Source organism: Acromyrmex echinatior, chromosome 16, assembly GCF_024713525.1.
Source record: "Acromyrmex echinatior isolate Ae372 chromosome 16, ASM2471352v2, whole genome shotgun sequence".
NCBI classification, from domain to species: Eukaryota; Metazoa; Arthropoda; class Insecta; order Hymenoptera; family Formicidae; genus Acromyrmex; species Acromyrmex echinatior.
In genome coordinates this window covers 9,298,554-9,324,987 of record NC_141867.1, presented here as the reverse complement: position 1 = coordinate 9,324,987, position 26,434 = coordinate 9,298,554, and the positions used below count along the sequence as shown (strand labels likewise).

The following is a 26,434-nucleotide window of genomic DNA, read 5'->3' as shown; positions in this document are numbered from 1 at the left end:
TACTGTATAATTCAAAATTGAAGATTAAATATATATGTATAAAATTTGTTTTGCGATAATGAATAGTACACACTAACGTATACAATTTCTATATCGAGTCTTCAAATAATGTCCTGTTTTTTTAAAGAAAATATGTTAACAATATGTTTAATTAAATTTCATATAATATAAAATATATAAAAATTTACTAAAATATATACAAAGTATATAAAAATTTACTATATTTTATATATATATATATATATATATATATATATATATATATATATATATATATATATCCGTTATCCAATTAATTTAGACAACATCTTTATATTTTCCATTTTAAAAGTAAGAGTTTTACACATAGACAATTATACTATATAAGATTGATATACTAACATTATAAAACGAGGCATTCTTTTCACATACCCTATATATTCTAATCTGCATCTCGATATATTTACATCTCGTCACGTCTGTTCGATTCGAGAAATCGATTTAGCAAGTACAAACACACGAAAGAAGACTCCGGCGTGCGCCGTCGCCTTGACGATGATGACGATGTCGTTGTCGACGTCGTTTTGACGTCGGCGCAGTGCGTCGTCGCGTAACCAGAGCCACTGCGTCGGGTCGACGATCTATCCGATGGCAAGTCAGTTTTCTCGGCTTTTGCGTCGCGTGCCTCGTTTCCGTTTCGACGCCGTCGCCGCTGTCGCTGACATTGTCGCCATCATCACCGTCGCGTCATTGTCGTCACAATCTCATCAGATCGTTAATATCAGCATTGCTTGATCACGTAAATCTTGAGTACAACAACATAGTTTGTCGTGTCAAATTTATACGTTAACGATACCTTGCTCCAAAATTTCTACCAGCCATTTATCTCGCTAACAACGCGCAACGTCGTCGCACAATACTCATCGAAGATGTCCAATGTTGATTTTATTAACGCCGTAACATAAGAAACCACTGGGACATGTGCCCTTCCGCTTCCTATTGATCGGCGCGTTCCGACCGGCGCGACCATATTTCGCGGCCTGCAAAAGATCTGGTAAGAGTTCTACGATTCCTATTCCTTTCTTATCGTCATTCAAAACAGTGTTTACTTCGCTGACAAGATGTTGTCGAAGCATAAAATTAAATACCTTATAAAAATAAATTGATGTTATCGACTTTAGAGTGTACTACAAAGAAGAAATCTTAATATTAATTTTTATCTAATAATTTTGCTATAATGAGAGAAATCTCACTTTATGTAGAAAAAGAAATATCTTTTTATCTAAAAAGGTAAAAAGAAAATAATTTTGATAATTGTAATTTAATAAATTATTATTTTTAAATAATTTTTATCATGTTCTATTCAAAGATCTTATCGATCTTTGAAAACAATTATTTTTTTAGAAACATTTTTCGTATTGTCAAAAATTATTATAAGTAAATATTTAAATGATTGTGATAAAAGAGATCTCTTCTACAAGAAATTTCTTTTAGCGTAATCATTTAAATATTTTCTTTATTTATAGATAAAACTTTTTCAAATCTATATCACAAAATTTTTCCCTACATATCGTTCAATATTTCCCTAAGCTCTTTGTTATAATAATGAGTCACTAATATATTAATCTTTTTACATATAAACAATAGTATAGTATATATTCAAAAATAAACTACTTCAAAAATTAACACTTTATGATTGATGCAATCGGATATATACGAGTAGATGTAATATAATTACATCAAACGGAGCGACTGAAATAAATGAGAGAGAACTGTCAATAAATCTGAATTGTTAATGAAATTAAATATAATATGGTAATAATTGTCATGCTGAGCAATCGAAACAAGAATTTTAGTCTTGTGTTTTTTGCCTTTCTGTTGCTTGCGATCTTATATATACTTGAATAAATAGTATTATGAGAAGACCCGCTTGACATTTGAAAATATCAGTGACTTATGTACATAAATTCTGCATGTAAACTTATATTTATTATTATGATATTTGACATTAGAAACTTAACTATTATGTGTATCCACTTTTTTCTTAACTTCTTGCGAAATAAAATAATTTGAAGCAATTACAATAATTATAAAATTTATTATAAAATTATAAAATTTGTTTAGATAAAAATTAATGTATTATTTATTATTAAATTCCATTGAAGAACTATTAAACAGAAATTTAGAATTAATTATATATAAAAATAACATTCTTTAACAATTTACCTATTCTTAATTTTAATTTAAAAATATGTAAATGCAGTTGATCGCCAACTTACTGCACAAGAAATTTTAAAAAATTTAGAAGACTACTAACAATGAGTACTTTAATGAGTATTGATATGTAGTATTTAAAATATGTTGATAATTGCGCATACTTATTCTGTTGATACTATCTGCAATACTACAGAAGAGATAATATCAACAGAATAAATATACGCACTTACGCTTATTATAATTTTTACCATTTTATTATAATTTTAATCTCTAAGATCATGTTCGCACACTCAAATGCTCATGCCGTCAAACACATACCTAATAGTACTCATCATACAATACTGAGGTATACACATATTTCTTTGCACAGTTTAACGTAATGCGTAAAAAGATAAGCGTAAACTTCTATTATTTTTCTCGTAGACAGCTGTTGTTTCCAGAAATAATAGGCTAAATGGGGCAAAATCCTCTAACAATCTAAGTAACACGACATATAGATATACTATCATAGATCGTAGTCAGAATGAATTTAACATTTGCATTTCCTATATCAAACAGAACATTTATCACAATATATATTCGCAATCAAAAATTATAATTGACTTATAAAAAAGAACACATGTTACCATTATGTCAGTATACCAAGTATTTAGAAACATCTTTATATAAAATGCTACATAAACTTTTCAACGGCCTTGTCTACCCAGTCTCTTCTCTTTTACACGAACTTATTTTCGGCATCACATATGTACACCGATGCAGGGATACTTTGCAAGGTTAACCTCACAATCAATCTGTCTTGTCTTCCTATCTCGATGTAGATTTTATTCCCTTTTGTCGTCATATAAATGTATTTTATCACATTTCTTTTAACCATACACACAGAGACAAACAGAAAGAGAGACAGAGAGAGAGAGAGAGAGAGAGAGAGAGAGAGAGAGAGAGAGAGAGAGAAAGTTTGAAAGTATTTAAATATCATTTTCGTATAAGTATACACTGTAAATTCCAATTTTCTTAGAAACTATATTCGGATTGTAAAAAGAGATACTTATAGACTGAATTATTTATTGTTTCTAAAAAAAACAGAAGAGGAGCATCAAAAATAAGTTATAAGAATATATCAGAAATCATTAATTAATCCATTAATACATTATTAGAAGATACTATATGTAATGATTACACATAATATGTATTGACTATACATAATATATACATAATATATGGTCATAAAATCTTTTTCTATGAGAAAATGCAAAAAATAAAAGAAAATTATTTAAATAGAAAAACCTTAAGTTAAAATTATTGTATCAATGATAAAAAGAATACAATACTATTTTGTCCATTCCTCATTTCTGAAAAAATCATCCTTACGGATAGTATAATAGTATTTTTTCTTAATTAAATTTTTGCTAATATAATAATGGTTAAGGACGCAGACTAACACAAACATTAAGATATATATCTAATCGCTTAATGATAAGAATCCGCACTTTTTTTTTAATCGATCGCTTATAGAAATACAAGCAAATCAATAACTATTGGGACAAATATGTTAAAACATTGCTTTCAATCTATTTGTTTATTTATTCGCGAAACGATACAAATCGATCTCTGCATTCAATAAAAGCGCCATGTGGTCGATCATAGCTGTTAGCTTCCTGTACGCATGCACTCTTAAAGCTTTCTTCACACGAGATCTTGCGTAGAAAATAAATAGAAGAAAGTCGTCGATACTGACATAGGTCTTTTAAAGCGACATTCCCTTATTTCTCAGAAATTAATTGCACTTTATTAATACTAATAAAATCATAATCTAACTAATTAAAGAAGTACAAACTCATAATTATATGTATATTTGTAGTTTATTTCTATCCAAATCTAAAAACGAATTCTACTAATATGAAAATAAAATTTTTACGATCTTCTTTCGCAAATTGAGTAATTTAAATAATAATGACTATATTATTGATAATATTACGTCGTTTTAAATGCTTGTAGTTTCCTAAATCAGTTTTATTTATATTATTTTTTTTTCCTAGTTTTTTCATAATACGATTTTAAGTTTAAAATTGGGGTGCAGCGTAAATCATCACATCTGTCTGTAAATAGACCATGAGCTAATTTAAACTTTATACTGTTGCTTTATAGTGTCAAATAGCTCTTGGAGCTGAAGGCAATTGTACATATATATATAAACTCTTGAAAAACTATTGTGTTACATATTTGCATCTTGCAGAATAGCATAAAATAAATATGCATATAATTCAATAAAAATGTTTTATAATAAAGTGAAAAGATTCTGGAAAATTTTACGTACATTCATTTGTAAATACTTTATACTGATAATTCCTGTAAAAGAAAAAGAATAGGAATGCGTAGCACATATTACTGGCTACTGTGTCAGTTTTTTTTGCTCATCTTACAAAAAAATTAATTATTGTAAAATTGCAAACAGTATCATAAAAACTGCTTATATTATCTACTTATATTATCACTTTTTAGTTTGTTACTTATATTTTTAAAGTTTTATTTTTATCTTTCGTTTAAGAAATATTATCTAAAAACAAAGTAGTTTGTCGATATCGGTGACTTTCCTCTAATAACTGCTAAAAATCTTTATAAGAAGTTTTTCTCAAGTTGTATAAATTTTTCGTTGTATAAATTTTCAACGTTTATTGGATACATTACATAAAAAGTTTTTCGCAATAAACTTATTTGCATTTAAGATTTTTATTAACATCTCTCTCTGTTAGATATTAATATGTATATTTTTTTAATAAAATTGCTTATCAATTTAATAAATGATATTACTATCTATTCTGATTCTACTCATGATAATATATTTCAAGATCAAAAAAACGGCACGTAATTTGCAGAATCAGATACATATATCAATTCGCACATATTATGATTCGCTTTCATTGAATACAGGCATTATTTAATTATAATAATACAATAATATTAGCGTAAATTATAATTTTAATTAATTGATAAATGAATAAAATATAATGAAAAAAATTGTATAATCGTTTAAAAAATAAAATATATTACAATTATTATAGTATATATATATATATATATATATATATATATATATATATATATATATATTTATGTAGAAAGTATGTAGAAAATGTATCAAATATAAAAAACAGTAAATAGAGTTCAATATCTCGGTATAACATTGCAATAACAGTTTTACAGAAATTGACTTTAGTGTTTTATTGAAATCTGAAAGGTTAAGGTCGACGTTAAATAAATTCATGATTCATTCATACTAGCATCGATTGCCCATTCGCATGTCTAAAGTTCTTCTACGTGATTTCCTTTTATAAACTCTTTGTGCACAAATTCTAAGGCTGAATCTCACTACAGTTTAAATGTTTTATTTCAAATCAGTTAGAGAAGAATGGTATTTTCCAAATATTATATAATATATACATATACATATATTAGAGATTTATATGGTCATGGTCAAAAAAATGTCATTCCTTTAAAAGAATTCCTTTAAAGAATAATAATGTATTTTAAAATAAACTGAGCATGTAATTCATAATTTATGATCTTTTCTCTATTACACAATTATTATAAACAGGATGAAAAACAAAAAAAAATCATTAAAGCGATAGAAGCAGGTCATGACAAATTCACGAGAACATGGATAAAGTTATCATAAGATAATCAAATCCTATATACTTCTATTAAGCTTTGAAAAATTAAAATTTGATGGTCACATTCAAAAAAAGAAATATTTCTGAATATTAATAAAAAATATGAAGCACTAAGCATTCAATATTTATATAAGTACTGTAAAGATTAAAAGAAAAGTGGCATTCTGCGCATACTGAGTGTATATGACCCTAATATAACTTACAAATATTTATTCTCCTCTTTTTTGTAAAAAGAATGTTATAAAAATGGAAACTAAAAAGTGAGCCAATGTTACTTTTGTACGATTATAAGTTTATTAACATATTGACATGATTGATATAAAAGAATACACAAAAGACTATTTTCCAAACAAATACACTTATGTACATATTTACTTATTTTAACGATGTTTATCAGATAAATTAGAATCCACGATCTGAAGTAACAAAAATACATTGAAAAAGTTATAATTGATGTGTATACATTCTTAATACGTCTAACCGGTATGTTATATTTATATACACGCAGTACGTCTAGTTGGCCATATTGGTTCTATACCGTACAAAAAATTTTCTTTCTTTAACTATAAACGAAACATTGTGACAAAAATATAGGTAAACTAAACTATAGGTAAACTATAGTGTTATAAAATAACAACACAAAATTGCAACATGAACTATTAAAATTAATAATTACATTTTGGTAGTATAGGAAACATTTGCTTATTCACGAAATATCACATCAATCATGATATTCTACAGTTTACTTTACTGGCCATAACAAAATGAACGAATTAATTGAGCAATAAACTGATTAATTAAGTCTACAATTATGATTAATCAAGTCAGACGGATAATTTGCACAAGATACTATTACATTTACAATTAGAAAAAAAATTGTATTAGTAAAATAAGTAATACGTATGTACAGTATGTAGTTAATAGCGCCTCAAATATATATATATAAAATAAAATTATGATAAGAATACTAAATTAAGTGAACTAAGAAACTAATCGTTTAGTAATATTAATCAATTACAAATGATTAATGTTATTATATTTTCTTAGTTCATTTAATTTATTTATTTTTCTTATTAAAACTTTACAATACATAGTTATAAATTTTTGTATGCATTTTTTATTTATTTTTGTTTTCCAAATTCGAGCCCAATGCTGCGCCTTTTATTATAATTTGAATGATTTTCTTCTTAGAAAAAACTAAACTTTTCTACATATCTCTGGTAACACTACTCGTGCTGAGCGACTTTAGAGAAAAGATTTTGAATGTATTTCTTAAAGAGGGCTTAAAGTTATCTCAACAATAATTAATTAGTTATGATTATATAGAGAGCTTTATTGAAAAAAAGTTTTTGTCTAAACTAGAAAAATATAATTGTTATAATATATTTATTTGCATGAAATCCAAGTAATTACTCAATGTAGTTGAGTCACTATTTCACTATCAATTAATACCTACAATATTGTTACCATAACTATATTTTTTACAGTATTCAGTACTACTTTAGTTGTTATTATTTTGTAAATTGGTTACAAATACTTAAATTGCAAAAATTGTGAAATTTATAGTTCTCACAACTATTTCGTTTTCTCTCAGTGTACTACCTTTTGTTTGTACTACCTTTTGAATTAATAGTGCAATTACAAACAGCGAATAGGACGTTTTGAATATATGTCCATGTTGTATGTGTGGATTTGGTTTCTTTATTTCAACACCTATGCATAATTACAGAAACGTTCAACTTTTATAAGGTCTTGATTAGACTTTAATAAAATAGAACTTTAATTTAAAAATTAATTAAAATAAAGATTAACTTTTATTTAAAATATAATTTTAAACAGTTTATAGTCATACAACCAAATTTTGCAAAAAGTTGATTCTGAATTAACGAAAAGATTTATATGAACTAAAGTGTGTATAAACAATCTGAAATATATTATATAATAATTATATGTAATTGCACGATTAATTATTAATAATAATTATTTTTGATCGTTGTTAATATTATCATATAACGACACGAACTGTAAATGTCATCCCTATATGAGTTATAAATTACAACTAAAGAGGCGGCATAATTACTCCGCAATTGGTAGTGATTGACGACAATTAAGACCAGGAACTACAATTGTCGAGATTTTACATCGTGTCGATATATATAACGATAAACAGTGCAAACTTTACATTTCAAATGACATGCAATATGTTATACAATTGATGCAAAAAAATATTTTTTTCTTGGAAACAAGATTCTTTTCGTAATAATGTGTACATGTATTATATTATCGATTTCTTGACATGCAGGAATACGCTTGATTAACTTTTTGTTAATAAACAATAAAACAAATTAATTGAAATGTTATACCTACTCGTACATATCATGCGATATAGGATGCGATAACGCACTAAATCAACATTACATTTCTGAAACCCTTAATATTCAGTACGATAATGCATTTTGCATTTTTTATTTTACAAAATTAGATAATTTATATTACAATATAACAATAATTAATGTAACAATAAAGAAACAATGAAATAATATAATATTTTAATGATAATATATGTATGATCGTATGTATACATCTAGAAAATCTTAATCAGAAATAATTATTGGTATTAAATGAAAAAAATTATTTCTATATGTATATAAATTGTTGATAATAATATTAATATTTTTTTATTCTATTTTTTTATTCTGAAATAACTTATTGCAGCATAATCACAGAAATAATTTTTAAATATATTTTTACAGAAATACTATATTTTTTTATGTAATATATTATCGTTTGTTGCAGCAATTTTAAGTGTAACATGCCCCATGTATCAACTATCCCCAGTTTCCTCTACACATGTATATTTCAACTGATTTATTTCGTGATTTATTAAGAAAAAGTTAATAAGAGTCCGAATCATAAATCTGTATTTCGATATGCCAAAAAATTAATAGTAGACAATATATATGTTATTATGTTAAAATATAATTAGTCATAATTAGTCAATTGTAAATAACACTTACACACAGACGATTTGTCATTAATACATATCATTACATACATCAATATCTTACATATATACATAAATTTTCAATAACATTTTAATTAGACGTCTAAGTCTAATTTTAAGAATTCTATATTGATTCTTCACACAAACTATTAGTCTATGGATTACTATTTCGTAAGTAGGTATTGATTGCACAGTTTTTATATGAAACAAATATTGCGTTATGACGTAACAGATCTGGAGTACCATAGTGGACTAAGAAATGATAATGAAGATCTCAATTTCGAAACTTTTTCTCAGCATAAACTCCATCTCACAGACACGTATTAATGCGCATACTTTAATTCTAGAAAAGAATTTTTTAATCAATAAAAGAGGAAAAAAGTAATTGTTATATAAAGATTATATGATTTAGTCGGTAATACAGACGACTTTAGGATCCCATTAATATCTAATATTTTAAAGATACAAAAATAGAAAAACATTTTTTTTAATAATTACTGCATTAATCATTTATAATTAATTGTCGACAAAAATGTATGAAAATTTAATTTTTTAAAAGTTCAATTTTTTTTGTCATTTGAAGTATTGTATTTACAATGGAAGATAGACAAATAAAATATATTTTCTCGAATACTGTACGTCATTACCATTATTTAAAAATATATCAAACAGTTTAAAAGTGATAGCAAAATAGATCTCACAATGTAAGAATTAACAGGTATATATATTAACAAGTATAAATATTCATAAAATCTGAACTAGCGATGAATGTAAAAGGATCTCCAGTTAAATTTTTATATTAAAATAAGAAACAAAAAAGTAGGTAGTAGAAACAAGAAATGTATGGTAAGTAGTAGGACCAGAAATGTATGTGTTAGTAGTAGAATTTTTGGACAGATGTTTAGTTCACTACACAAGGGTCCAACCCCCCTATGGAGAATTTTTCCGAGAACTACCCTCCATTGATGATTACAGCATATGAGTGCAGCATCGGCAGTACCCGACAATAGTCCTATTGCTACCTCTAGCCCTTCTGAACTAAGCTTAAGGGACACGTGACATGTGCTCGCTTCGAATACACACACAAGCACACACACACACACACACACACACACACACACACACACACACACACACACACACACACACACACACACACACACACACACACACACACACACACATACACACACACACACACCTAATGCATATGCTACGTTCTAAGCAAAATTTGTCAGACTCCCTTGGACTCTCTCAGCGTTTGGTTTACCACATGGACGCTTCGCGCGGAAAAAATATTATACAAATGTGCAAAAATTTTCTATAAGTTGCAGAGCTATGTTTGTGTATTTCTGTTTATAAAATATAGTTTTATATCGCTGAAAGTAATCTTACGCAATAATAAATAAAATAGTAATAAGTGTAATTAACATAATAAGTGTTATAAAAAGAAGTGTCTGAAGATTCGGGATGGGTTCAAGTTATTATTGAAAATTAAACATGTTATATTAAACATGATTATATTATCGCTTACAAATGATACATATTGGTGCAGTTTTTAAATAGTGAAACCAAGTGCAATTTAATTCTTGTGTAATATTTGCATTCATATATGAGTAAAGACATACGACGTAGAACGAGATGGAAACTTAAAGGTACAATTTATTATTGAAGATAAGTTATAATTATCTGATTATTAAAAAAATTTATATTGAGTGGCTCTTTTTTAATTTATCTACTCAAATAATAAAAACAACTTTTTAAACAAAAGTTGTATAATCTGAAAAGAAATAATGGTAAAATTAATATTTTCGAAAAGAATTAATTATTCAAACTTATATAAATATTACTGTGTCATTTTTAAATAGAATTTTATAATTTTTTTATAATATGATTGCCATAGTTATTTTGCATATAAAAATATTAAAGCAGAATTATCAAAATCAATTTACAAAAACTCTTATACCTTTTTCTAGCACATTTTGACATAAAATATAAATAAAATGTCTGGTAAACTTATTGAGAGAGATTATTTACATATATTAAATGTGGAGAGAGAGAGAGAGAGAGAGAGAGAGAGAGAGAGAAAGTGAAGGTAGATAGGACTATGTGTCTTCATCGAGACCGTCGAAGAATCACATTTAATGCGTACGAACAATTTAAGTGCTATTTTCTAATGTAAACGAATACACTAAGTAATTGACAATTGTGAAGGGGAAATGACCAATTCTTTCATTGTCAATTCTTTCATTGGCATGAAATGTGACACATTTGATTCATTATAACTATATATACATATATTATTATTATACCACTGCAAAATAAAAAAAAATATTAAAATAAATTGTAATCTCTCAATTTTATACTTGTTGACTCTGTTTCAATTTATTTTAAATTGTTAACTATGCTAAAAAACTATTTTAATTGACATTTATAGTTGCTAAAATATTTTAAACTATTAACTATAACACTAACTAATTGCTATACAAAATAATCAATATAAGGAAAGAGTTAAGAGAAAGTGTAAAGTATAAACGCTGTAGTCAGTATATGGTATGCAATTCAGTATGTAAAAATATTCTTCTTGAACGTTTCGACTCTATTTTGAGTTATCCTCTGCAATAATGATCAAACAAAAAATCACATTTGAACACAGCTAAGATATGAGAATCTCTTCAGTTATCAAAGACGATATATCGTTCCACATGATTAATTAATCATGTAAAAAGAGTAATAAAATGATAAATTATCGTCGTTATTTCTATAATTTTAATGATACTCGATTATATTATAACTTACAGTGAGTACAAAAAGTATTCGTACAAAGAAAATAGTTTTTTTAAAAAACTTTATTTTTAAAAATTAAATATTATCCAGCGAAAAATGAGTTACCGAATTGATATCGAATCGATATCAAGATGATGATTTCAACATCAATTCGACTTTAAATTGATGATCGTGGAGACGTTTAATTGATGATCATTTTTTGGGTAATTAACAATTTATTCATAAAATGTAAAATAAATTGTATATTTCTTAAAATTATATATACCAAAAAGATATGTATTAATCAGGATTAGGTAATGCTAAGTTAAAAAAATAAAAGTTAAGTTAAAAAGTTAAAAAGTTAATTAATTTTAACTTAACTTACATTTTAGACTCTTAACTTTTTAACTTAATTTAATTACATTTTATCGATAACTATTAACTTTTAGAAATCAAAGCCTTAAACGGCGCGCATTTCTAAGAACTACATACGTAATATAAATTCACAAGAATTATACAAGCATTTAAGATCCGGCTAGACCGTTTAAGACTTTGATTTCTACAGTTTGTGTTATCACATATACGGTCCTATAATATATTATATTGTTTATTTACGTCAATTTAATTCGTGATATTACTATGGTAGTTTAGCGGAATTAGCGTTTCAAGACTGAAAAATCATATCGACGCGCGTTTCTAAGAATTACATACTCAGTATATAAATTCACACAAGAATCATACAAGCATTTAAGCTCCAGCTAGACCGTTTAAGACTTTGATTTCTATAGTTTGTATTATCACATATATAGTCCTATAATATATTATATTATTAATTTTTAATTTGATTTTTTTTAAGTCAATCCTTACATACAATGCAAGAGGCTAATGAGTATATAATTTAGTAATTTTATATTGTATAATCGTTACTTGTGAACAAAAAAATAACCAGATTCTTTAATAAATAAGCTGTGAGAAAGAAAAAATATGTATAATGAAGTTATGTAATAGGTAATAATGTAATATGTAAAATTATCAAACTTTTTTTTTTTGATTATTTGTTCGAACCAAATTCAACTTTTAACTTTTTAATTACTTTTTTTATTAACTTAACTTTTAATTCAACTTTTAATTTTATTACAGATTAATTTGTATTTCAATTAAATTAAATTTTCAAGGCTGTTAACTTTAACTTAACTTAGTTTTAAAAAAAGTTAACTTTTATCCAACCCTGGTATTATTATAATTATAAAAAAATATCATCTGAAAAATAAGCAAAAATTAAAAGTTCCATTGTTTAGATGCTCAAAAAGTATTCGTACAATCGAGAAATTTAGCTTATAATATCAGAAATATAATACATGCGAAGCTCATTTGTATATGTTAGAACAGAATGTATTCATTGTATAAAATTGCTAATTAATGTTTATTTTTTTATAAGTAAGACTTTTTTTTTTAAATTTTCTTGTACGAATACTTTTTGCTCTCGCTGTGTATTCTACGTTCCCGGATCCATACAGTGAATTCTCTTCCGATTTTATACCATACATATATTATTGTTTGTGATATAGATCATTAATTTTTTGTATCATCAGAATTATATATCATCAGAAAAATGACGACATTATCATTTTCTTGATTCTATTCGAATGTGATTGTTGGACGAGGACGCAAACTGAAGTCGAAATCTAGTATTGTAAATCAGATAAAAAGTATTTTTGTACACACTAAATTGCGCATATAGCACTTACACTTCCTTTCTTTATATAGAATATATTTTGATAATTTTAAAAGTTTTTTTTAGAGTTCTTCATATATTTTCTATACAATACATTTTACGCTACCTACAAAAACTAATTAATTACATTAATTAAAGTAATTAATTTAATTACTTTAAAGTGTAATTAATTTAAATAATTTCTTTTGATATTAGTGTGTATCATATAATTGCCTATTATATAACTATCGTATTTTCTAATTGCAAAATACATTTTCCTATGTACGTGTGCAGACTTTCCGCATCAGAGAGTATTTATTGCAGTGAAAACTTATTTCCGTGAGATATATATGTATAATTATCATCGTAACTCGTGCATGCACTGATGGTGTTAACATGCATATGCCGACGATATATTGTACTGTTACTGGAAACTTTCTTAGTAGTTATACCAAGTATACATAAATATTAGCATGTGTATTTAGATTTTTTATTTGTACACAATTGTTTCTACGAGATTTGTATTTTGCAGATTTAAAAATATTTTCAAACCGATGGGTTATGTGACGCTTGAAAAATGCTTATACATATATGTATATATAATATATGTATATATATATATAAATATAATCATATATACGATTACAACTATGATATATATTCGTGCAACCATATCGAAAATAATTGTTTCTTTATTTGTTAGTTTCTCTATTTTTTTTTATATTTTTAATTATTATTACCATAAAATAGTCGCAATATAAAGTTCACCATCATCAAAAGTCGCAAAATATAATATTATAAATACTTTCCTAACATTAATAATACCATATAAAGTATTTATAATTGCGACTTTATTTACTATATATGTTTATTTTATTTATGATTCATATCTTAATATTTTATTATATTTTAAATTATTATATAATTAAGTATAGTAAAATTTTTTTATAGTTGTTAGAACTGTAAATGTAAGATTATTATTACTAACATTATAACAACAATAATTATAAAAATGGAGCTTTTATAAACATGGATATAGTACTACAAAAATTAATACAAATGGACTTTTCATACTAAACTTGTTAGCTAATACATAAATATGTATATAATAACACAGTTACAAAAATAAACCTTTTTTTTGGAACTTGAAAAAACGAAGCATTTTCCGATGTATTTGTTTGCTAAAAATAAATCCAGCCGCGGAGTTGGCTTAACAAGTCAGGTTCTCGAAAAAATTGAGGTTAAATGTGCCAAAATTGGCGTTTTTGACCATTTTTACTATTTATTTCTGGCTAAAATAAATTTTTTTTTTATTTCATTTACGCCACTTTAAAGTGCTATCTTTTATCTACAAAATAATTTTATATTTATTATGAAACGATTTTTTGTCATTTGCATAATTAGCATATAATAGCGGCATTGCTGTCGCGCACGCAAGTTGCCTAAATTCTCTTCAAACCCTCTCACTACTCGTAATATTCATTTACGTCAATTTAAAGTGGCGTAAATGAAATTGAACAAAAAATGTATTTATTTTAGCTACAAAAAATGGCCCAAAATGTCAATTTAATTTTTTCGAAAATCTGATGTGTTAAGCCAATTCCACGGCCAAATTCATTTTCAGCGAACATTGGAAACATCGGCTTTGTTTATTCTGGTCCCAAAAAAATATTGACTGTGTAATTAGAGACACTTATATGATGATGCAAATTCCAAGGAACACAAAAAATCGAAATGATTTTATTTTGATTCTTAAAGTCAATAAACAGTTAAATTTTGTAACCAAAAATCATCATTTTGACTTTTATGACGTCAAAACAAGGTCATTTTGACTTTCTCTTAACTTGATATGTTTCTTGAGACGATTTAAACGAGTACTTGATTCAGAAAAAGAATCTCTATAAGAGATCTTTAGGCGTGGTACAAATGTATTGATCTTTCCCTCTGCTAAATCCATATTGGATCAGTACGACCAACATTTTTACGGATTATGTTCAGTTCCATTGATCCGAACAAATAATTTTTCTGACGCTTTTGTTGCATTCCGTTTGTGATTTGACTGCGGAAACTTCACGCATGAAGGCATATTGTTGCTTACAAGAACTCACAATTCTTTTTATATAGAATAATGCTTGGTGAGAAGCGATAATAGGTTGCAATGGCGAATTAGAAAGGACGTTGATAAGCGAATGGCCGCGAATTTAATGCAGTCATGCGAGTTGGTATTAACCTTATTATTCATCACGATAATAAATCGCATCTTGCTTGCCGCTCTATGTCATGAATGTGGAACTTGTTCATTCCACTTAATAGGAGCGCTTTTGGCATACTTGTATGACACTAAGAAAATTGCATACACTGTATAAAAAGAAAGAAATAAATTCTCATCGAATGAATTGCGCAACAGATCTAGGTAATGGAAAATGTGTTACGAGAGTATTAACGCTAGTTTACTTTTACAAAAAAATTGAAAAGTGAATAGTAAAACAGATTTGCAGTTGTACCATTTCACGTCTGCAATAGTAAAAAGAAATTATTTAATGATTAAATAGTTATAAGTGTTAGTCTTTTAAATAGAATTTTAAAACAATATAAACAATTTTTACAAATTATTTATACTCGATCATGCAAGAAAAAAGAAAAAGAAGAAGAATTAAGAATACAAAAAAAATGTTATGTTAGGAATAATATGAGAAAACTGTTTGTAGTAATATTATATAACACAACTTGAAATTTCTTTAGGAAGATACAAAAGATTTATACTTACATATCTATAAATATTCGCATTTAACTTATTGTGTTAATTTATGTTAGACATACACATATACACATATATTATATACACATAGAGAGATAGAGATAGACAGGGTAACTCCGGCAAATACGCCGCGCTGGGATTTATGAAGTCAGAAAAAATAAAAGGAGTATAACCGCAACTATTTTATTATATGATTTATGTTACATAATAATATTGTGTTATGATTTCAATTTCTTACTGTTAATATTAATGAAATTATTGTAAATTGAATCGATTTGTCACTGTGTTGAGTAGCACCATTATAAATTATAATCTGTATAAAATGATTACTATAGGACGTGCAAAAGACTTAGTGGTCATTTCGTGATACATGAATGTAGAGGAATAGTAAAGCATGTTGTATAACAACAAAAGTACTTTGCTCTTGTATTCTTGAATTCTTGTTCTTTTTTTAATTTTTTTGTCTTATATATTCCATATGTTTGGGATATACGGGATTTTTAGCGGGCGGAATTTATGCCTAAAGTATACAAAGTGGGCAGATTGAATTCAGTGCACTAAACGCATTATATGAAATATGTACCCCATATTATAACACTTATAATACATATGGGATTTATTACTTCATATACTTCATATCATTTTCTTATTTCTTAATAAAACTTTATAAACGCATTTTATAAGTTATTGTGTCATTTTACATCTTATTTATATGCATTATTTGTAAATTTTTCATGAGCCGTCCCCCTTCTCCCTATGAGTAGTCATATATCCCACTCTTATGGGATATACGGCAAAAATATAAGAGTTTAAAAAAGTTCATTTTTTAATACACGCGCACGCGCGCGAAATATAAATATTTCGGATTTCTAATATTTTTTTCATAGTAATAAACAGTACAAAGTTTTTACTGATATAGTTTGTTTACTTTAAATATAGTAAATAATACTTAATAAATTAATCTTTTGATAGATAACGGTGTATATACTGGACTTATCCTAGATAGATAAAAGTATTTATTGATATTTTAGGGCATATAGTCCTAAAAATACAAAAATAATAAGAAAAAAATGAAATAAAAAGACACGAAATAAAAAATTCACAAAATATTATAACAATATAAAAGACAATATAATGTAACAAGATACAATCAATAATAATAACAAACATTGATAGTAATAAAGATGAATAGAAATTAAGAACTATAGATAAAACTAAAAATATAACATTTTAACAAAAAAAGAACGTATAGAAACAATAAGAATTTTGATTACAAAATCTCCAGGCCAGTCGAGAGAGAGAGAGAGAGAGAGAGAGAGAGAAAGAAAGAAATTAAAACAACTTTAAGTAATTATATATTTCTTTTGTATATAATATGATTAAATATACATTTTTATATAATTATGTATAATTATAGGAACATTCGTTAAAAATTTTCGTTAAAATTTCTATTTTAAGTAGATATCTTGACAAATTTTAAAACAATAATTGAAAACGGCCTAAATGTCCACGATAAATGTTTATTTACTTACGTGCCAAAAAATTGTAATTAGTATTCTTTAAATTTTTTATTTTTACTTGCGCGGTCATACGTCAGGTCTTCTTCGCGACTAGTGAATTGAAATGCGTCTCCCATCACATCGCAACACCGTTAACATTGGCTCGGCCATCTACTAAATTTATTCTAAAACACACCTTGGGTCAGTGTGTCATGCTTTGTGTTGAGTAGCAGGTGTAACAGGTCGAGACGTGCTGATTTCTGAAAATATCACTCGTATCTTCTACGACGGATAGCTTTTTTCTCAGAGAAAATATTAATAAATCATTAATCTTGAAAAGAATTGTAAGTGAAAGTACACATAATATTTGAAGTCATGTGTTTTAAATATTAAGTATAATTTATAATTTTAAATTTTCATTGTTGTTTTACAATTATACATATATATATATATATATATATATATATATATATAAACTAAAAATTATTTTATATTAAATTACTTAAATGTATTCTTCAAAACATAAATCTATCATAGAATTTATCAATTAAAATTATTAAAATAAATGTTAAAGAACTATAATTAATTCAAGAAGTAAAAACAATCTCGATATTTTATATATAATTTCTTAAGTAATTTAAATGACATTTTGCTTTTCTTAGTGGCAAATTACCGTTTCCGCAGATCATTTAAATTATTTTTACTAACTATAGTTGTTTGCAACCTGTCAAGTATTCAATGACGTATAAGATATTAATATTATCAATTATTAGATATATATATTGCAAACTTTAAAAATTATTTACATTAATTAATTATTCATTATTAGTTATTCATTAAATATAATCACAAAACATAACTACATTCGAAAAAAACAAAAATATACCGCAAAGAATATAAAATGTGAAAAGACTTTGGAAGATGCGATGTTTTGTTATAAAATCCAAAATTATTAATATTGAAACGAGAACGGAATAACAAAGAAATGGACATACGTAGTTGCGAAAACACCCACTGAATATGAGACAAGTCATCCTAGCGGGATTCTACCTATAGCGAATAAAATAGAAACAATGACGTATAACGGGACATAAAATTTTAGTGACAATATACTGGAAACGATATGTAAATATTTAAATGATTTTCCAAAACGAATATCTAGACGTTGGATAGAAATAAATTGAATATTCTAGAAAATTATATATAATAGTAAAATGTAAAAAAATATTAAAATTCACAGGAACGAATCTTTAGTAAAATATTCACAAAAATTAAAAGTCTGCATTTAATTTAATATTATTTGTTAATTTAATTATATAATCGAATTACTATTGCATTTTAATACTAACAACATGCTTAAAAAATTATATGATCGAAAATGAATTAATTGAAATTGACGAATTATTACATATATCATTCAATAGCCTACCTGCTGTCAAATTGGCGAAATAGGCCTAGCCTATTCATAAATATAACGATGCCAGATCATTCGATGTGTTATAATCGACATACCAAATCGGAAGCGAGACAGAGAACATGAGGATACCATTACGACGGAAAGGAAAGGAAGATATCGCATAACGGGTCTTCCCCTCAGTAGGTCATGCAATAGTTGACACCGATTAGAATGCATGGAAATGTACTTACTTATATATGTATGTTTGTGGTATTTTCCAGTAATGTCCGCGTATTACTTTTCAGTGGATGATTCTCTATATATATATATATATATCATAGACAGAAAGATTATTTGGAAAGTGGAAAGAAGGAAAGGAATTTTAATGCTCTTTTAATTATAGGAACGTTATTATACCGTTCACGGATAGTTTCTTCATTATACACGGCATATTCTATGCTTTTACTAGCTAACAGCTAGTTTATTGTTATAATAATAACAATATCGAAACAAAAGTTAAGCTTGCACAAATTATTAGCAAAATATATAAATAGACAAACTTACAGATTATAAATTCCCATCTAGCAAATAGAATATAAAAAGTATGTTTGGGGAGACGCTATTAGCAATATTTGTGTCATTCTATCTTTGTTTTAATAAATAATGAGGATAGAATGATATAATAGCATCTCCCCAAATCTATAGACTTACTTCTATTCTTACATTTTTTTACTCAATCAATTTTAAAAACATGTGAAATATATTTTTATCATAATTGTTATATATACATATATATATATATATATATAATATATATACATACACATATATATATATATATATAATATAATTGTCAAATACTTCATATATTTAAATTCATTTGTTTAATAACATATTTAAAATTCATTTTATCTTAAGATCGGGCTACGAAAACACGGATAAAAATATAGTTACACATATTTCCTCGGAAGCGTGGCGAAAAGATTCTCTCTTCGTTTTTACCGACGATACCAAATATCAATGCTCTTTCGAGAGATTATACAATATAACGACATTTATAAGGGATTATACAATACAAATTATATCCTGTGAAAAACAAACGAACGAACTAATTAGCGATTAACTATATAGCTTCAATATTAGTGAGATGTATGAATATATTTATTAAAATTAAAACTGTTTAACAGCAGTTATCTTTCATATTTCTCTATACATATGTAGACGTTTTTACCGTTAAGTTTGACTTATAAACCTGTAAATACAATATAAATGAGGTAACGCTACGAACTTTTGTTTTGACTCTACTACGAAATTCAAATAAGAATTAAAACAAATTAAAATTTAAATTAATTTTTAAACCGATAAGAAAATTATATTTAAATTTTATATAGATACTCAGACGTAATAATAATAGAACAATGTATGAAATTTTGATATTTTTAATAATCCTTTGAGATCTAACACATATTTTCTTAAAAGACATTCTTAATCATGTATATGATTTTTAATTTCAAATTATAATTAAAATAAAAGTTTTTATTTTATAGCATATGTTCTATTTTCAACTCTTATCAGCAAATGATGCGATTGAAATTTCAACAGAAAAGGAAATGTATTGACATGCTTTCTCTGTTTTTTCTTGTATTGTTTATTAACTAATAATTAACAAACGTTATATGTATATAAGATATTTTTTCAACAAGTACATCATATCGTTACTAAAATTGATAAGAAATACATTACATAATTGTAAAAAAAACAAAATGTTGAAAAATAAATGTCGGAAATTTTTCAATTTATAATTACAATACCATACAAACGCATGTACATTATTAATTTAATAGTAATAAATACTTACTTATGAACTGATATATTACATCGCACTTGATTTGCACTCGATTGCACACCACACATTTTCATGGCATTTTTAAAATAAATATAATATATAATATGTACTTGTAATACATAATGTAACCTGTCCCAATCTGTTCTGTTGTGCTGACAATTGAATTTGCAATCAAAATTTGCGTATCCGAAGAGACAGAGAAAGCATGTGCTCACTCTTGTGCTCACTCTTCTATTGCAGTTGATCCATTCATAGATATCGCGTTTTCAATAGAGAAAAGCAGACAATATATGTTCCATTTATATGTACCTATAGTAAGATACGAATGCAATATAAGTACGGATATACTCAAAACGCCCTCTTCGTTATTAATTTCAGTAATTCACATTATTGTAGCTACGTATTCATACTTTACAACGCTATATCTTTAGTTTATCTTTGTCACATTTGATTTATAATCAAAGAGAGGAAATTCTTTGTAAGATAAAACCAATATGACCAACCTAAGACATATTGAATGTACACATCAATTGTAATGTTTTTTTTTATGTTTTTGTTATTCTAGATCATATGAATTCTAATTCACCTGCTAAATATCGCATCGTGGAAATAGTAAAAATAGATAAGTAAATAAATAAATAAATCCATAGTTTGAAAAATAGGTTTTTGTGTATTCTTATATACATAGTATATGTGTGTGTGTATATATATATATATATATATATATATATATATATATAAAATATATATATACAGGGTGTCTAGTAATTCATCCAACAACGCTCATGGGTAGGTAGAGCAGACTAAACTGAGTCGAAAAGTTCTTTACCATTTTGCAATTTTCGTAATAGTTAACAAGATATTAATTACTAAAAATTGTTAAATATTGATCTTCAATAATATTTTTCTCAAATGCTATCTACTTTATAGAAAAACAGCACGAGACATAAATTGTTTATTTTTTTCTCATAAAATTTTGAGAATTTTTTCAAAAATTTTTAAAATTGTTTAATACCGTATTTTCTCATGTTGGTAAAAATAAGAAAATGCAGTACTAAAAAGTTGATAAAAAATTCTGAAAAAATTCTTAGAGTTCTATGAGAAGAAAATAAACAATTTTTGTCTCTTGCTGTTTGTCTCTTGCTGTGCAAAAGCACTTTTCGACTCAGTTTGCTCTATCTGCTTATGAGCGTTGTTGGATGAATTATGGGACATATTATATAGAGGGTGTATAAAAAGTCCTGAATCCTTTAAATATGTTGAGAAATAAGCATTTCTGAGAAAAATATTTCATGCAAAAGTTGTAGAGTTGAAAATGATCTATTTAGTAACTTTATCAATTTGATCTTGGATGGAGCCACACAATATGTATTTTATATACAGTGTGTCCCAAAAGTTCGGTTAAATGTCTCGTAAAATATCTATGTATTTCCTTGAAAATATTTTATACAAAAGCTGTAGGGTTTTAGATAACATATTAAATAGTAGTATTAGTATGATTCTATATTAATAACATATTTTATTCCCTGAATGTTGTTCGGAACGTCCCTTGAGCCATAGTTAGATAAAGATTACTTTGAATCTTTCAAATGGAATACTCTTTTATTCCACATTCTTGTAGCTGACGTTAAGACGTCCAAAACACTTTTTACAAACCTTTTTTTGATAAGAACTATTGAGTTATATTCGAAATTTACATTACCGCCGACATAAGCATTACTCAAGGTGAACCGCATCGAGATTGTCTGGTCCGATTTACACTTCTGGTGCGTGCTTGCGTGCGTGCGTAATGTGAATAGAGAAAGAGAGAGAGAGAGAGAGAGGGATGGAGGGAGAGAGAGAGAGAGAGAGAGAGAGAGAGAGAGAGAGAGAGAGATAGGGATCCTGCGGATCATCACTCTCGTAGTATCTAGAGATTCCAAACCTTTTCTATATTAATGATGATTGTTTAACTTATTAGATGTTTGAATTGACGGCCATCAATGGTTTAACGATGTGCCAAATATTCATAAAAATTGTAGAACATTTTGCACGCACGCGCGCACGCATGCGGACACACACACACACGCATACTTACTCACTCACTCACTCACTCACACACTCATACACACTTATACACACTTACACACACACACACACACACACACACACACACACTCGCTCACTCACTCATTCACTCACTCACTCACTCACTCACTCACTCACTCACTCACTCACTCACTCACTCACTCACTCACTCACTCACTCACTCACTCACTCACTCACTCACTCACTCACTCACTCACTCACACACACACACACACACACACACACACACACACACACACAAGCAGTATAAATCCAACTGAGCACCTCCACGCAGTCCTCGGATAATGCTAATGTCGGCGGTACTGTAAGTTTCGAATCCCATAACTCGGAAAGTTCTTATAAAAAAGTAACCAGTGTTTTGAAAACATCTCAACGTCAAGAATGTAAAACAAGAAATAGGATATTCCATTTGAAAAATTTAAGATGACCTTTACCTGACCGTGGCGACGCCACGCAGGATCATATTAATACTACTATTTAATGCGTCACTTAAAACCTACAGCTTTTATGAAAAACATTTTTTAAAGAAGTTCATATTCTATGAGATATTTATATTTATATTTATAACCGTTGCCGAACTTTTGGGATACACTTATATACAGCATGTTTCATCTAAGACCAGCCACCCTAATAACACCCACAATTTTGGAGATAAAAAGAAATAAAGTTGAAATAAAGTTGTTCGATATCAAGAGGAACTATTTAATTCCATTTAAAAAAAACGAAAGTGATCTTTAAATCTTCTAAGCACTTCCATTTAAAAAAAATGTTCATCATCGCATGATGCTCCTTTCGATACCGAACAACTTTATTTCAAGCATTTCTTACTATCTTTAAAACTGTGGGCGTTATTCGGGTGGCCAGTCTTACGTAAGACATCCTGTAGGGTAAGATCGGATATTATGAGCACTGCAAGTAATATGAGCACCCTTTATATTTCTACAACGATTAGTACTAGTAGTAGTGTCAACTGTTGTAAAAAATGCATCTGTCTTCGCGACATTCCAATATGCTGCGAAGTTTGATCTAAATTTATATACTTCAGATTTTATCGTATTAAATAAGTAGATACGTTATTTTTTTTTCTTACGTTTTTCCTCTAACTTTATAAGGTTTCCAATCTACATTGAGATAAGATATTCTGTTCTGCATGTTAATATTTGTTAAGTAAACAATATTGAGCCATTCTAACTTCACAAAGTCCCGAGACCATTATTGATTTATTAGGCACAGGAATTTTTCGGATAGATATGCATAGTTGTGCATTATCAGCATCTCATAAAACATCAATAAATCAAACGGTATGCATAATTTTTTTTTATTTTTCGATATACTGGCTATATCAAAATTCCTTAAAGTACTCATAATACTCCTGCTCTATACATAAATATTAATGTCAATAAACATGCAGATATACATTAATAAACTTATATTATAATCTTATAAATAAGTAAGTATTGCATATTTTTATGTAAGAGGAAAATATACACTTAGGTCATATTGAATACGTATGTACCCAATAAGCGCGGAATGCTAATTTTTTTTATCCTTTCAGCATCTATATAAATATTTGAAAATATTTCATATTTTTTATTACTCAGAAACATTCCTTCTTTTGTATGTGACCAATTTCTAATTTTGAACTTAACAAAAACCTAGAAAAATCGCAAAATTCATTAGAAACATACAGAATTCGATTACCTTATGTCTATAATAAAAATGATGTTATTACTAGTCCAACTGCGCTAACATACATTCTCGGCTGATTCAATCTAATCAAATTGCGATTGTCAAGATGCAATTCTCGCAATATATGTGAGAATTATCTTTAAGACGGTTTGATAAAAGGAACTATCTCTTTTTCATCTCTCAGTTATGCAAGAGGAAAGCATAAAAGTACATGTACAAGAAGGAAGGGAAAATATACCGACGGTATGCATGCGCTTTATTTTTCCTCCTGAAAAACCAGTCGTCGCGCATCAGCGATGAAAAGACAAGAGTGGATTCCGCTTGGCAAGGCTACAACTACAGGACGAGCAAAGATTTTCCATCATATGCCAGATCAACGATTACATAAGATATACAGATAATTACACAATATAACAAAAGCTCCTATTATATCAGGGAGTCTGGTCACGAGCGATTTTGATAAAATCCTACGAGAGAGAAAGATATATATATAATTTCTTTGTATTACATTCTAACTGGCACTGTCCCACTCTACAATCTTAATTAAAGTTATAGAGTGAAATATGTAAGTTAAAGAGATAGTATATATACAGTGGCGTGCAAAAGTTTCCGACTGGTGACATTTTGTATTCTAATTTATGAAAAAAAGCCTGATAAAATTTTAATCATTATTGTGATGTTAGTACAAGATGTGGCTAACGAAATCTTCTACTACATTCGAGAATGATTAAAATTTTTTTTAGAGTAAAAATGTCACTGGCCGCAAACTTTTGCACGTCACTGTATACAAGGAGAAATTATATATCCTTCTGTCTCGTAGGATTATGATAAAACCGCTAATGTCCAGACTAGTCTCAATATACAATGTCTCTAGACACAATGAATCATAACAAAAAAAAAACAAAGAATATGATTTGGAATCGATGATCTAAGAAATTCACTCACAGTATGCACAATATACATATGGTGGACTATCTGATAATTTCAAAAACTTTGTCTTTTTGTTTGCTTTTGCATGTTTAAGTATGTTAATCAGTGATGAACTCTTCTGAATATTCTGATAATTATTTATCATCAACTCACATGCTAACCTAATAGATTTTCTAATCGTATATTTAAATGCTATTATTTTATTTGAAATTTTATATAATATAAATTTTATTTAGTATCATGCTTTTATCATATAGTTTTACGTTAAAATTACTATATAATTTTAAAAGTAGAAATGCGTATTTATCGATAAAAGCAATCTAAACATGAATCTAAAATTTTATTTAATAATCTTAATTCATAAATCGAAATCAAATCAATATCTATTGATTTTGATATCGACTACATTTTCTATTAATTTTCAAAGAAGATCAACATTTTATCAACGCTGCATCGAGAAAATCGACGTTTTTATCAAAGTTATTGATAAATGAAGATCAATAGAAAAATCTAGTAGGTATCAAACGATCCTAAAAATCAACTCCAAATCAACTTATGAACCCAAGAATTATTTTATTTTTTAATGAAAATTTTTTGATAAAGAAATATTCCCAACAAAAACAATGATAATCTTTATGAATAAATTCAATGTAAAAAGTACAGAAAATGTATAGAAAACAAGCATTAAAGGAAACATAAAGTTTTCGTTTTTTAGAATAAAAATATATACTTTTTAACTAAAATATTGAAAATTTTATTAAAAACATCGGGGAAAAAGTCTCTTCGTATTTTTTAATTCAAAATTGTATATATTATATAATACAATATCTTCGTCAAAAATGTCTCTCACGTGCCCAAAAAAAGTTTACAAAAATTT

General features: G+C 27.0%; 1 protein-coding gene across 8 annotated transcripts in view; it reads left to right on the top strand.

The window, feature by feature from the left end:
- Positions 1 to 362: 362 nt before the first annotated feature.
- DAAM (disheveled-associated activator of morphogenesis-like protein) overlaps positions 363 to 26,434 on the top strand; it is an 80,078-nt gene continuing 54,006 nt past the window's right edge. For 3 of the 8 annotated variants that reach the window (XM_011061659.2, XM_087414780.1, XM_011061657.2), the window contains exon 1: positions 364 to 1,033. The gene's annotated coding sequence lies outside the window, so the exon portion shown is untranslated. Of the gene's footprint in view, positions 1,034 to 5,302; positions 10,527 to 24,811; positions 25,193 to 25,984; positions 26,071 to 26,434 lie in introns of those variants that run through there. The other 5 variants (XM_087414781.1, XR_015547812.1, XM_087414779.1 and 2 more) reach the window with 5 other exon arrangements.